At 33.6% G+C, this 14306-nt stretch overlaps 1 long non-coding RNA gene across 1 annotated transcript; it reads left to right on the top strand.

Annotated features, from left to right (window-relative positions):
* The first annotated feature begins 3808 nt into the window (after positions 1-3808).
* LOC121129634 (uncharacterized) lies at positions 3809-4449 on the top strand. The gene is made up of 2 exons (XR_011783621.1): positions 3809-3884; positions 3950-4449. It is a non-coding gene; the product is annotated as an uncharacterized lncRNA (long non-coding RNA).
* The last annotated feature ends 9857 nt before the right edge of the window (positions 4450-14306 follow it).

Raw genomic sequence — 14306 nt, 5'->3', positions numbered from 1 at the left:
AAATCTTCAAGGTTATGCTCCGTCTTTTATGAGCACACATGAATGTTCAATTAGATTATGAATATAATTGAATCTACTTAGTTAAGGATGTTTACTTCTAAGGAATTAAATAATAATCACAACTGCGAAGGAAATTAAATTTTTTCTTTATACTACCAATTACAAATTAACGGACCTACTAAAAATACCCCAATTTTTATGTATGAGTATGTACATCTCGAGCTATCTGGACTACAGGCAAAAGAATAAAAAGCACGCCGGTTCCAAGACACAGCTATTTTTTAAAAATTGATTAGTCATTGTTTCCAGTAGTGAAAGATACTTATAGCTTCAGGATTCTGATCGTGACTGTTAAGTTAAAGGTGATGGGATGGAAGTGCTGTGCTCCCGAATGTTGTCAAGATTATGACGGTACACCCAAGAATCCTAGTATCATATACGATAGTTTTCTGGTTTCAATGTTCCTCTGGAACTTGAATCCATGTTGGAGAAGACTGGGAAGTGTGGACATACCTTTCGCTCTACCTTTCTTCTCCTCCGCCTCTTATTAGACCTAAGTTTCGTAGAATTTTGTCTACCTTAGCTACCGTAGAGACTGGAATACCCTCATTTATAGTTAAATACCTTGGAACAAGGATCAAACACCTTAAAAGCAGAGAGGGTAATGTCAATCTTATAATTGATGAAGTATACTCTGCAGAAATAGTCTAGTTTTTAGTGGCAAGTTCTTAGGATGTGGGCACATCCAAACAACTACAACAGATCTTACATTTATGACCAAATCCATTGGAGGAAACTACATGGATGTGGTAGCACTTATACTGGTTGCCAAATTAAACACTGAATCCCTCTTCAGTAAATATACTCTAATTATCAAAACCCTCAATCAAATCAGATTAATCGTTGTGGATGTATTAGATGATAACCACCCAGACAACAGGAAGTAATACACTCATTTTCTTTGTAGTGGTGAGCTCACAACATCAATAGAAAAGTTCATCTCATCTTCGACCCTGTTAACAATTTTAAAAGTATTTATAACTGATTCCAAAAGCAAGAATACTTTAGCATTTCGCTGAACCGTCTAGGAGTTAAATCATCATTACACCCAAACTTTGATCATATCAAAGAAATCCACCATAAAGAGTCAAGAAAGAGCTAAGCAACTACAATAGAAGCAATATTTGATACTGTGTGTGATCAAGGTCACAAATGAGCAAGCATTCTTGTCAAAATTTCACAAATCCTCTTCAACGTGATGGGCAAAAATTTGGTTTCTCAACTCAATGACAACATCCCAGTGGAAGATAGAAGAAGATCATCTGAAAACAATCTCAAATTTAGAAAAGTTGCCAAACTTCAATGTTTTTAGTTATGAACATTAATTTTTCTGGTGTGTGCATCTATTTTTGAAATAATTAGTGTAAATTATATTGGTGATATATTGCAGCTTATTTAGTGTTGAATTCTTACTAATTGTCCTATTATTAATAAATATTTCTATATTTTAACTCATATAATCTCTATTGAAAAATTGTATTAATTAATATAATTAAAAAAATAACATATTCGTGAACTTCTTCTAAGCCACCCCTTGGAGTGCGCGTTTTCTATTCTGTTGTCCAGGTACTCAAGACATCCATAGTAAAATTGTAAATGAAGGAAAGTTTATTGATTGGGATAAAAGATTTAAAAGGAAAACATTCGTTATTTTATTTGAAGACAGTAATGGAAAACCCTTTCGTATTGAAGGCCTGAGGCATATTGACATTGATTTTTAGCTATTTTGTGGCTTTGTTTTGTTTGTTTATTTAAAGTCAAATATTATAGGAGGAACGTTTTGTTGGAAATGGATTGATAATTGACATCATATATAGCAATTTTTTTAGATGGTTGACTATGGTTTAGGGAATTAATTTTAAAATAGAATGTTTATTTATATATAGATATTTTTATATATAACTTCTCTGAATAAAAAAAGTGATGAAAAAATCAGTTTTACTGCCTATAAAAAACATTTGCAGACTGTATTACGATCGATTTTATTGTCAATGTTAAAGTTGATCTGGGACATTCTATGTCAAGTTTACACACCCTGCTGCTATTCCCATCATCCCTATCTCGTCAAAGAAACAATATTGATAAAATTCGAGTCTTGTGGAGGGCCGAGAGCCTGTTCGGAAGACCCTCAAATTTTGACCCTCTTCAAAAAACTTTCGAACTTGAGTAAGCCATTACTCCATTTAAAATAAGCCGATTTCATTTTTTTCTTTTTAAAAGTATGAGGTTCAATTCATATTTTATAAAAATGGCATATGTGCAAAAAATGTTGTGAAAGCATTATTGCAAAATATAAAAAGTGTCTTCACAATAAATTTCGCCAATTTTTTGTGAGAAGTTTAACCTACTAATATTCTATATGATTACAACAAATCATAGTATAATATACGTAATTGCAATGAAATTCCCCAACATAATATTCTCTTGCAATGAAATTACTCACAATGATATTGCTAACAATAAAATTGCACACGATAATATTGTCTTGCAATGCAATTACTCACAATGATATAGCTAACAATGAAATTGCTTCACGTTGATATTACCCACATCAATTTTGTCTTATAATGATAATGTACAATGCAATTTTACCTCGACATTTTGTCGGGTACCTTTTTATCAAAATCATTTTACCGGACATCCTAAAAATAGTTGACCCTTGCCAAAGAATCATTGCCTTAATAATATAGAAGATAGATTCCCAAAAAAATTTCAGGATTAATCACTGTTTTTCATGAGCATAAAACCTGTATAAAGTATCTGTTCGGTCCTCAAAAATGAATAAAATAATTATGAGAGTTGTAAAGGGAAAAATAATTTGTTAAAATAATTAATCCCGAGATAAAGCCCAAATTTATAACAAAAACTAGAAAAAGAAAGAAATCCTTATTAATTTTTTAACTTCATATATATTATATTCATTTACCCCTATATTCAATCATTTGAATTAACTAGGAAAATTGTATTCAAACTTGTGAGACGAGTTAAGATATCCAAGAATTTTAGCTGTAGTTAAGAACCTTCATTTGATGTAAGAGTCTTATAATGAAGAAGTACTCTAAGAAGTCGACGATGCCTAGCCACTGTAGGTGATAAATAATCAGAAAAAAGACCTGCTTGATTGATAAATTTTAATATATATTTGTTTTCCCAGATTTATTTGCATTTAGGCCTTTTTCTGCATTTTGAGTTTTTTATAAGTAATTTATATGCATAATTAGTTCCATTTTTATGCATTCATTGGACATCACTACTCACTAGTGATCAAAAATTCCGGTTTAATAGTAGTATTGTTCTAAAGTACGTTAAATGGATATTAAAAATCATTTATCGACAAGAATTGTGTCTGGAATGGAAAAATATACCAAACCGTTTTATATTATTTTATAAATCTAAGAATATACAAAAGTTTTTTTTAGTAAAAACTTTTTATTTCAGTTCAAAACTGTTGTCTTTATGGAAGGGATATAAATTGTAGCACGTGATTTTACATAGATTTTTGTGATGCTGATGAAATAACAATAAAAATTATACTATGCCATTGGATTATCATCATAAAACTGCACTTCCCCCTACACATGGTTGACTTACTAAACCTTCCAGATAGTAGAACTCACTCGTAGTTTTTTCATTAGAAACATTACTCCTCTATCTATGAAGTATGATATCAATACATCGTTGATGTACTTTTGTGTGAATGCGCGTACGCTTAGCGTATCGTCAAAGCACCTTCGGGTATATAAACAAAGTTGTAGTAAAAGTGAAATTAGACTTATACGAGTTCAATTCAAACCTCATTTACTTTCATTCTATCAACATAATGGGTTAAGTATTTTCGAAATTTTATATCTCAGTAATGGTTATCTAACATTTTCGATTCTTTGATTAGGTTTCTTACGATCAGCAGACAACTACGTGAAAGTATATACGGATGGGTCCCACAAACCCCCTCGTTCTGGTGGAATCGGAGTTTTCTTTGGTCAACGTAATATAAACAATGTGAGTGAGAGAGCTCAAGAACCAGTCGAATCCTCCCACTGTGCCGAAGTGCAAGCTGCCACTAAAGCCATCAAAGTATTAAAGCGTCATCATGAAACTAATGTAAATTTATTTACGGACTCTGATGTCTTAAATGAGAATAGGACTAACGCTGGTAACCATAGATGGTGGAATGAGTACAATGCTGCCAAGAGTGGTATGAATGTTCGGATACACAGGATTAGTCGAACCGATTTTTCGTTGCAAGAAGCTGACAAGCTCGCCAGGAATGCTATCCACTAAATGTTGTAATTAATTTAACACTCATTTGTTAGCTCACGCCATTTATTTCCTTTATTTACTAAATGTTACTTATAATTTCATTGATAAATAGATATTGCTGAAGTTTAATTATTTTTTCTCTTTATTACACATGAATTCACATACTTCAGTATTTTATTAAGTTTAGCTATTTCATTGATTATTTTACTTCCTACTGCCAAGCCATATAGTTCAGTCATATCTCAGTGTGGAGTGACGGCTTAAATCACGGATTAGACGGGTCACGGGGTAGTGCTTCTAATTATGTTGGGAGGATGTTACAGTAGTAGAAACAATTTAATCATACATTAATTACTTAAGCTTTTAAAGTTGATCCCCAAAATAATTAGAAGCACTACCCCGTCACCCATCTAACCCGTGATTTAAGCCTTCATTCCACACTGAGATATGACTGAACTATGGCTTGGCAGTAGGAAGTAAATTAATTTAGAAATCTGTTTAATTTAGCTTGTCTATGCTTCCAAGTTAATAAGGTCATTGTCTCAAAATTATAAATGACCATATACTTAGAAGTCTGTGCACAGCTAATCTAGGATGTTTAACTATACATGCAGTATATATATCGAAAAACATTATGTTAATTAAAACATCAATCATACTACTTAGCAAGAGAGATTGGTTCCACCACTAAACTTTTTGGATTTAAACAGCATCATAGGGCGAGAGTGGTAATAAAAATAAATAATAACACTTGTAAGTGAAATAAATTTGTTTAAAATTTTTGTCAGATTCGTCATATCCAATGGACTTCTTTCGTGGAGTAGACGGAATATGACCATCAGTCTACTCTAGTTCCATTGAATTCATATCTGTTTATGATAAGATTTCTATAATGTTCAGTTATCTCTTCTATTGAGAGGTTATTCAGCTTCCATTGATGGACCCCTTCTATAATGGATAATTTTAGTATTCAATTCATCGTGTAATGGATGCCCTCAAAAAAAATATGGTTGCTTTTATAATATTGTAATGTGCTTTCTGGATGAAATTTTAGCTAATATTTTAGACAAAAAAAATGTACCGGGTGTGATAGAAAAATAAAAATATCATTTTGGTAAATCATAATGTAAGCAATCTTTCTTTTGCTTGTAAAATGCTAATCCATATTTAAATGATTCGTAGGAGGATGTTACAGTAGTAGAACCAATTTAATCATACATTAATTACTTAAGCTTTTAAAGTTGATCCCCAACAATGGGTAGGCAACATCAGGTGTGGTACAACAATTTTTTTAAGTTTCATTATTGATGAAGGGTGTTAGTTTTTAATTTTTATTGAATGATATTCAAGTGAGCAGCCTCAATTATACAACTGAAGCTTTGAAAATGATAAATTAAGTAGTCCTAAAAATGAAACTCCTCTTACTATAGACCATTACATATATTGTACCATTTTTTTAGCCTTTTGATGTTGAAATTAGTGGATTTAGAAGTCTATATAGCCGATTTTGCTTGAACCCACATAGTAACAATGACTATTGGCAGCACCCAGCATTAGATGGAGTAATTAATTGTCGTCTTATATACTGCAGTCGAAAGACGGCGGATGATTAAAACCTAATAACCCCCCTACCTTCCACTGATATACTGCATTCGAAAAATTTAGATTAGTAGTTTATTTAGAATACATATTGATGAAAAAGTTTTAGATTGATAAAAATATTACCTGGTAGTAAATAGTGCCACAACTCATTAGTGTTGACAAAATAGTTTAATAATAATATTGGCCAATTTATATTAAGAGATTTAAAGCTAGTATCGTATTTTCTCTTAACAAAACAAGTTTTGCTTCTATTATTTGATTATGTACATAAAAATAATTATTATTTTGAACTAAACGATGACAAGTAGGCGACATTGAAAAAATACGTAGCCAGCGAGTAACACAAAACATAATACATATAACTCGAAGTGAAGTACTTTAAATCCATACGTAAAATGTTATGTGAGTCTTTGTTTTTATTTTAGTTTTTAGAGTACTTTTAAAACAATTAAGAGCGTGAGAATGAGTTTCATTGAGTACAAGAGAAATTAATTGATTAGTGCGAGAAAAGGACATAAATAATAATTGTGTACTCTATCGAGTGATTAATTTGCATGTAAATGATTATTCATATAAGAGGCATCTGTAGTAGGCATTAGCCCCCTCCACAATCTACATAATTGCCCCTGATTTCGTCTAGCCTTGTTTCTAGGGAACTTATTCCCTGGACAACTCCACCCTTCCGAAATTACTACTTTCATAAGTTATTGTTTTGCTAACATCTCTTCATAGAATCTGTTGTTCGCCAAGTACCTTCGAGTTTGTACAAGTGAAATGCCGAAAAAAAGTCTTCCTACTCCTAGAATGAAATTATTGGAGAAAATGAATTTGGAACATTTACGCGTCGATATTATAAAATTTAATACATTTTTCGATAAAAATCCAGCGTACAACGATTTGCAAGACCTAGCAAATTCTGAGAAGAAAATTTACAGAAACACATCTATTGTAAATTGTGATTTATAAAGGATTTTCAGCATATTGAGAGCCATTCATAGTAACATATGATCCTGTTTATCAATAAAAAGTGTCAAGAACTAGCTAATTATAAAATGGAATATTGAAATATTATACTAGTTCGAGTAATCATTATTAAATAACTTTGTAAGAATAAATTACATTTATTCATAAATACAATAATATGGTCATGAACAACTGTATGAATGGTCTAAAAGAACTCTTAGCTCCAAATGACGTGCAAATAGTTTGACTAACATCAGTTTCTTCGTGTAAAGACTTGGGGAAAGTTATTATGTATGTATTTAAATATTCTAAAATTAATTAAACAAATACTTCTTCAAATTTAGGATTAGCATATATTCATTATCTCCGAGATAAGGTGTTAGAGAACTACAGTAATATGGTTAAGAACAACAGTATAAATGGTGTCAAATGCAGTCTTACCTCCAAATGGCGTGCGAATAGTTAGTCGAACATCAGTTTCTTTGGGCTAAGAATTGGGTATGATCCATGGATTCCAACATGTTGAAGTACAATTTATTTAAGATAAGTTATTGGTCGTTATAAAAATTGAACATATTAATTTTCTTTTCTTAACTACACAAATTACTTAGATGACGAAAAATGAGGATTATATGTACATGGAATTTGAAGTATGATAGGAAAAAGACGGATTTTATTTCTACTCATAATTTGTATATTTTTTTACAACCCCAGAAAACTACAAATATTGTTTCATTTTTAGACTAGTACAGGAATTATAGGATTGCTTTTGTTATGCAGTAAAGTTAAGTTTTTGAGGGCCTTGTAATTTATCACGATTTTATTCATATCTAACTATATAAAGTACAACCGTATTCATACAAATATAAATAAAAGCTACCTATTTACTTCATATATATATACAAAGATTGTTTTATTAGTTTAGAATTGAAGGACAACCCTTCGTTTGGTCCCATTCCCGGAAATTCCCCCCCCCCCTAAATAATTCCTACCTATTTTAATAAACCAATTTCAAACAAAACAAACTAACAACTGGAATTGATTTGAAGGATTTTTATCAAGTTACTCTCAATTTTATTTGAATATTAACGTAACTGTGTATAATTTAGAGACAACCATTTGTTACTTTATCTATGGGAATTCATGAAATTGATGCACTTTGTTAGGTAGAAGGAGGCTTAAGGTAGTACATTATTTCTTTACATATCATAGAGGGGAGAAAAAACTATGAGAAATGAAGATCACTCATATTCTTCAAATTTTAAGATTTCTTCACTTAAGTATACAAATTTTGTGTATTGAGAGCATTTAACAGCTTGCTAGTCATCCTCCGTCAATTCAGAGAAGACGATATTGTGATTTTTTTATTGTGACTATTTAAAATAATAATGAGAATTGTGAAAAGTTTGATAAATGTTTTTCTAATATCTCATGTTTATATTTACTGTTAATTTAGATTATATATTGAAAATACAAAGCTAATAGATATCCAAAAAATCGACTTACATGTAAAATAGATCGGTTGGAACTAGAATTGAATTTTATTGTGTCTTCAGCCCTTAGATATGTCTGTTTAAAAAAGAAAAACCAGAAACATTTCGAAACTACACAGTAAGTGAAATAATAAGAAATTTGTCTTATAAAAGTACATTTTATGAGTAATTCATCCATAATATTTGTTTTCAATGTCTATTAGACGTATCTTAACATAGCCAAGCGGGCTAGATGAACGCCAACCTGCACTAACTTGACTAGTATTTTACCACCCATGGGCTGGAGTGGCTGTACATCCCTACTTGTAATTAGTATAAGCAACATATACAGGACCCACAAAATAATATAATTTAAATGAGTACTTGTGATGAGTTCAGGTTGGGGTAACATACTTTATTATTCTAAAATGCAATCAAACAAATTTTATAAATCAGACTAGCTTTATTTTTTGTTTAATAATAATAGTACACATTTAAAGATTTGAGGTACATAATATTGAAAATAATACCAGAAAGGAATTGTCCAAACACACTATAAATCAAAATTCTGTATTTTTATTTTTTGGTTCCTAATTGAGAGGTATTAGAGGAATAAGACATAACTTATTTGATTGTAGTAGATATTATGTGCCACGAACAAAACTCATAAATAAGTACTCGAGTTTTATGAAGTGAATAAAAAGGAACAAAAACTCGGCTCGTGGGCATAAAAAGTTGAGTGTTACTTGTAACTTGTTAAAAGTTTGGAATTGGGCAGAATCTTGTAACCTGTCAAAACCTCGGAACTCGTCAAAAATTTGGGATTCTTTGTTTTTCTTTTTTGAGGCCATTACAACATGTAAATCTTCCTAGACTGACTTTTCCGCAATGTGTACTCTAAATCCCAGTCCGTTTAAAAATAAACTGATTTTGATTTTTTAAGTCTAGTGGGAGTACTTAACATCGGTTGGAATTTCTTATCCGACTCAAAACTTTAATTTTTTTTACATATAATCATAATATGCATTCATATTATTAAGCATGAGTGCCATTAAAAACGGTGTCCGGTAAAATGATAGTGGTTAAAAGGTTGTGGACAAAATGTTGGAGTAATATACATAGTTGTTTACATTATCATTGTTAGACAAAATTGTGGTAGGTTATATCATCGTGAAGCAATATGATTATGAGTAATTTCATTACAAGACAATATTATCGAATGCAATTTCGTTGCAATTTATATTATATTTGGACGATAAAACTATTGAATGATGAAGAAACATGCAGGATAGAACCCTTACTATATGCTAAAAGTCACACTCGCCTACGAGCTATGTAGATTAACTACTAGACCCCCAAACAATTTACATTTATCTGCCGCTGCTTCTTTGAGCATCAAGGAACCCTTGTAGTATCCCAAATACACCCTGGCCCCATACTGTAATAATATTTACATTATTTTTTAAAATCCCAAGTATTCCAATTTAAGGCTCTGTGCTTACTCCCGTTTTGAAAATAATTTAACTTATCTTGTTTTTATGTAGGACTACTAACGAGCTTACAAAGATTTCCTTTGTTTTTATTAAAACTTTAAGCATGAAGATATCAAACAGATTTGGTCTTGGATAACTCGTGGGATGGGGCTTATAATAGCATATTAGAAGGGTTCCTTGGTGCTGAGAAACAAGGAGGCGGTTGAGTTTAAACTGCCTTGAGGCCCAGCGTTTCACCCCCGGGGTGTATTTCGGGATATTATAGGGGTTCCTTGATGCTTATGTAAGGAGAGGTAGATAAATTTAACTTGTTTTTGGAGCCAGCAGTTTACTTGCACAGCCTGTGGGCCAGAGCGTATTATAGTTTTCTTAGAAAGGTTCATTTGTGCTTAGAAATGCGGCGGCGATGGAGTTTAAACGGCTTTGGGGTCCAGCACTTTACTAGTACAACCTGAGGGGCATTGAGACCAGGACAACAATCACCTTGTATAGCTCCGGCATCAGGCGGAACACTCCCGAGCTTATTAACTCCGCAGCAATTTGTGACGAAACCATGTCTTCTGTGTCAATATCTGCCTAGAGAAACATAAATTTTAAACATATAATGCAAAATGAAACATTGTAATATTAACCTTGAATTACTGGAAGATTGCATGGTCTGACTGGAGCTGCTCGAGTTTAAGTCTGTAGTGCTTGGCGACACGCTCAATGACACAGGTCTCCACTTCACTGTCATTGACGATTGCAATGAGATCCATTGTGATGTTAGTATCGTCGTTGGCAAATCTACTCTCAAGCTCTAATACAATCTTATTGATTGCAACATCGAAATGTGTTTCACGGAAGTAGGATTAAGTTGTTCCTTTCCACTTTATTCTCCTTGGATTCTTCGCCTCCTTGAATTCCAAATCAATTGAGTCCTTCTGGTCAAATACTGATTTCATCTCAGACGACTTCAACTCAGCAAGTTTCCAGATTGATTCAAAGATTTTCTCATTCTTAAGATCTTCAAGAGTCCTAATCACTAGGTTGACGTGTTTCCGGGCCTTTGTTAGGTCAACCTTTCTGCCTTGAAGTTCATCTGACAAGCTAGATGTGTGTCTGAGGAGTGTCTTCAACAGTTCAATGCCGAAAACAAATTCGTGACTAAAGATGCTGTTGAGCAGAGAAGTTGTTGTTGAATTCGACAATGTATCTTTATCTTTTCTCATTATTATGAGGATCTTCATGATTCTGACCATCCCTAGAAATACAGCGCGTACAGCATCGTAGTGGAGACTCCAGGGGGTAGCAGACTGGTTCTTCAGGGTCATCACCTTGGCATGCTCCTCATCTTTACTTGTTATCTTCACCGACTTGTAGATTGCTGACCTCTTTGGTGACCCTTCAATGAAGTTGTATAAAACTTGTACTGTCCCCATTGTATTTCTCAACAGGGTTATATCTGAGAGAATATCCTTGACTACAAGATTGAGGACATGGGCGTAGCAATGAATGTAGACACACAGTGGGGCTGCTTCCTTCCACCTGGCGGCAAGACCCTTCTTTATGCCAGATATGTTGGAGGCACCGTCCGCGGCCAGGGAGACAGTGCGGGTGGGGTTAAGGCCGAGATCCTTGACAGCCTCGTGAAGCTTCTCAAACAAATATTTGCTGTCAGTCTGGTAACTTCTACAAACTTGAGGAACCCTCTCTTTCTTGATGCCTTCACTTGTCAGATATCCCAGTGACAGACTGAACTGCTCCGTGTTTGACATATCTGATGTCTCATCAACAATCACAGAGAACCAGTAGTCATCATCGCCGGCTATAATCTCTATCAGCTCATTTTGGATGTCAGGTGAAGTCCATTTGGCAAAACTTGCCCCAGCTGAACCAAATTTTTTGACTTCAGCCTCCAGTTTATCTTTGAGAATATGATTGTCGTGTGAACGCAGGGACAAAAGCTCCAAGAAGTTTCCTCGATTGTTTTCATTAGATTCCGTCAACTTTTTTCTTGTTTCGGAATCGCCCCTAAAAGCCAATCCTTGCTTTGCGAGGAACCCAACAGTTTGGAAAAGATACCTCAAATAAGCTCGCCACTTCACAACTTCCTCAGCATGTTGAGTCTGAACATGGCCGAGAACCGAGGTATTCTTTCTCTTTGATGTGAGGAAACTGATCCACTTTTCCATCGACAGTTTGTGTTTTTTGTTGTTAGAATGAACTTTCAACGAGGAACTGTTTTTCCATGTTTTGAACTCAAATTTCCCAAGGTTGGAAATGGAAAATTTGGAACAGGCGAAACACTTGGCTGACTTTTCAACCTTGTCATATTCTAGCCACGGGAACTTACAGAACCAATCATATTGAAAGTCTCTGGAGTATTTGTCATCTATCTGAGGACTGTATGTTTGTAACTTGGACTGTAGAGGATGATCTCTCTCGACTTTAGTTTCCCGCTCAGTCTCCACTCTGGTTCTGGTCTGGATGTCCTTCCCGTTTGGCTCCCGCCCGGTAAGTATCGGGTCACCCAGCTGGCTCGTAAAGATGACAGGGTACTCTGGGCCTCCGTCCACAAACTCCATCTCCTCAATCTTGCTCTTCTCACCTCCCTGGACGTTGTCGCTAGTTTCAGAGTCCTCTGCAGAGGGAATATTGTTGTTGTTGACTACAGAGAGCTGCTCGGGAGAGAAGATTGGTCCGATATCGAGATTAGGAAGTCTTATTCCATGAGAAATCCGTCTGCTGGGGTAATTTAATGAGTCGCCATTATTTTCTGTGTCTGCAGTAACTTTCTCTTCAGCAGAAACGGACTTTTCAGATCTTGGTTCAGGCAGTAAGGCCTCAACTGGAGCAGGGTCATCAGGACAGGAGGAGGCAGTGACTGAGGATGAGGATGTAGCAGAGGAAGTTTTCTTAACAGCAAAGTTCAATGTTTTCTGCTTTTTATGATCAATTTTCACTTGATACTTGCAGCTGGGGTCATTCTTATGGAGTTTAACTTTGTGATCATTGAAGTTGTCCTTCTGTATTTCCTTCTGACCGATAGAACAAATCACCAACTCTCTGTTAAAATGCGTTTTCCGCTTCCCGTGATACATTTCTGATAATTAATAGATTACAGCAACAATCCACTCTAAAAAGTACATAACTATTATTTATGTCCCTTTTAAGCAGTAATAATTTAATTTATCTTGTATTCAATGAAACAAATTCTCACGCTCTTAAATATTTCAAGAGTACTCCAAATGAAAAATGTTGTGTGCGTCTTTATTTTTTTATTTGGCTGTAAAGTACTTCACATTTGCAACCAGTAACGTTAAACGTACTATGTAACTCTAATCTAATCTATCTAATTGCAGTAATTTATTAATTATCATAAATGTATCACGGGAAGCGGAAAACGCGTTTTATATTCAAAGGTTCAATCATTTATATTTATAAAATGGGAGGCAATATTTGAAAGAGATATTATGGTAAATTACCGGATTTGAATTCAAATTTCTGCGATAAATTGAGATACCCGAGAGTGTTAACTGTAGTTTAAAACCTCCGTTTTATCTATCTGACTTAATTGGGCCCCAATATTGTCTTAGAGATATAATTGATTAATTTACTAATTCTATAAATGTGCCGGTGAATTTTGGCTACTTTAAGTACAATTTGTGGTGCCTCCAAAGGATTAATCAGAATCATTTTTTCATTTAAATGAACTATAATTTGTTGGAAAATGTATTCCATGTTCAATTTTGAGAAAAATTATCTAGCTTCCTTTTGGGTGGACGTGCTACAAATATGTAATTTTATTATAATGACTCAGTACTATTATAATAAATTTTAATAATTAATTATGACTTAATTAATCTATATTTACATACCTATATGATTGGTGGACGGTTGAGTAAGGTTTTTTTTTTGTCCGCTGACGTACGGCCCTGATTACAACCGACAATGCACATATTATGATTTGGGCTGTTAAAAATACCAGCATCAAGCATGTCAGCTGCTCTGTCCACTCTCTTAATTTGGTAGCTCAAGAGGGGACGAAGAATGAATGACCTTAGGAATAAAGTTAAGTCAATTTTTACATTGACAAGACGAAGCACAAATGCGAAGCGAGTGCTTCATTAAGCTTAATATATACTTATTTTGTATTACAGTTTATTTTATTACTAAATAACTATAAAATATATAACAAGATAAATGATATAATACTTTCCCATTGATTACTCCCGGGTAATAAAAAATAATCGATTATTGCAGGATGAAGGGAAGTAAGAAGGATTCGGGAGTGGGCTGGATGGACTGTAGCCCCCCCCCCAAGTTATAGAATTTATATATAATTTAAATAATACTAATACATTTAATAACATAAAAGCTCCTGTTACTGATGGAACAGGAGGAAAAATTTATTCTCTATTGAAAGATGAGATTGTTCCCTATTGACTATGTTTTGGTAAATCTATGGAAAGAT

Source organism: Lepeophtheirus salmonis, chromosome 14 (genome assembly GCF_016086655.4).
Source record: "Lepeophtheirus salmonis chromosome 14, UVic_Lsal_1.4, whole genome shotgun sequence".
NCBI classification, from domain to species: Eukaryota; Metazoa; Arthropoda; class Copepoda; order Siphonostomatoida; family Caligidae; genus Lepeophtheirus; species Lepeophtheirus salmonis.
Note: the sequence above shows the minus strand (reverse complement) of the source record. Positions and strands in the feature narration are given on the sequence as shown.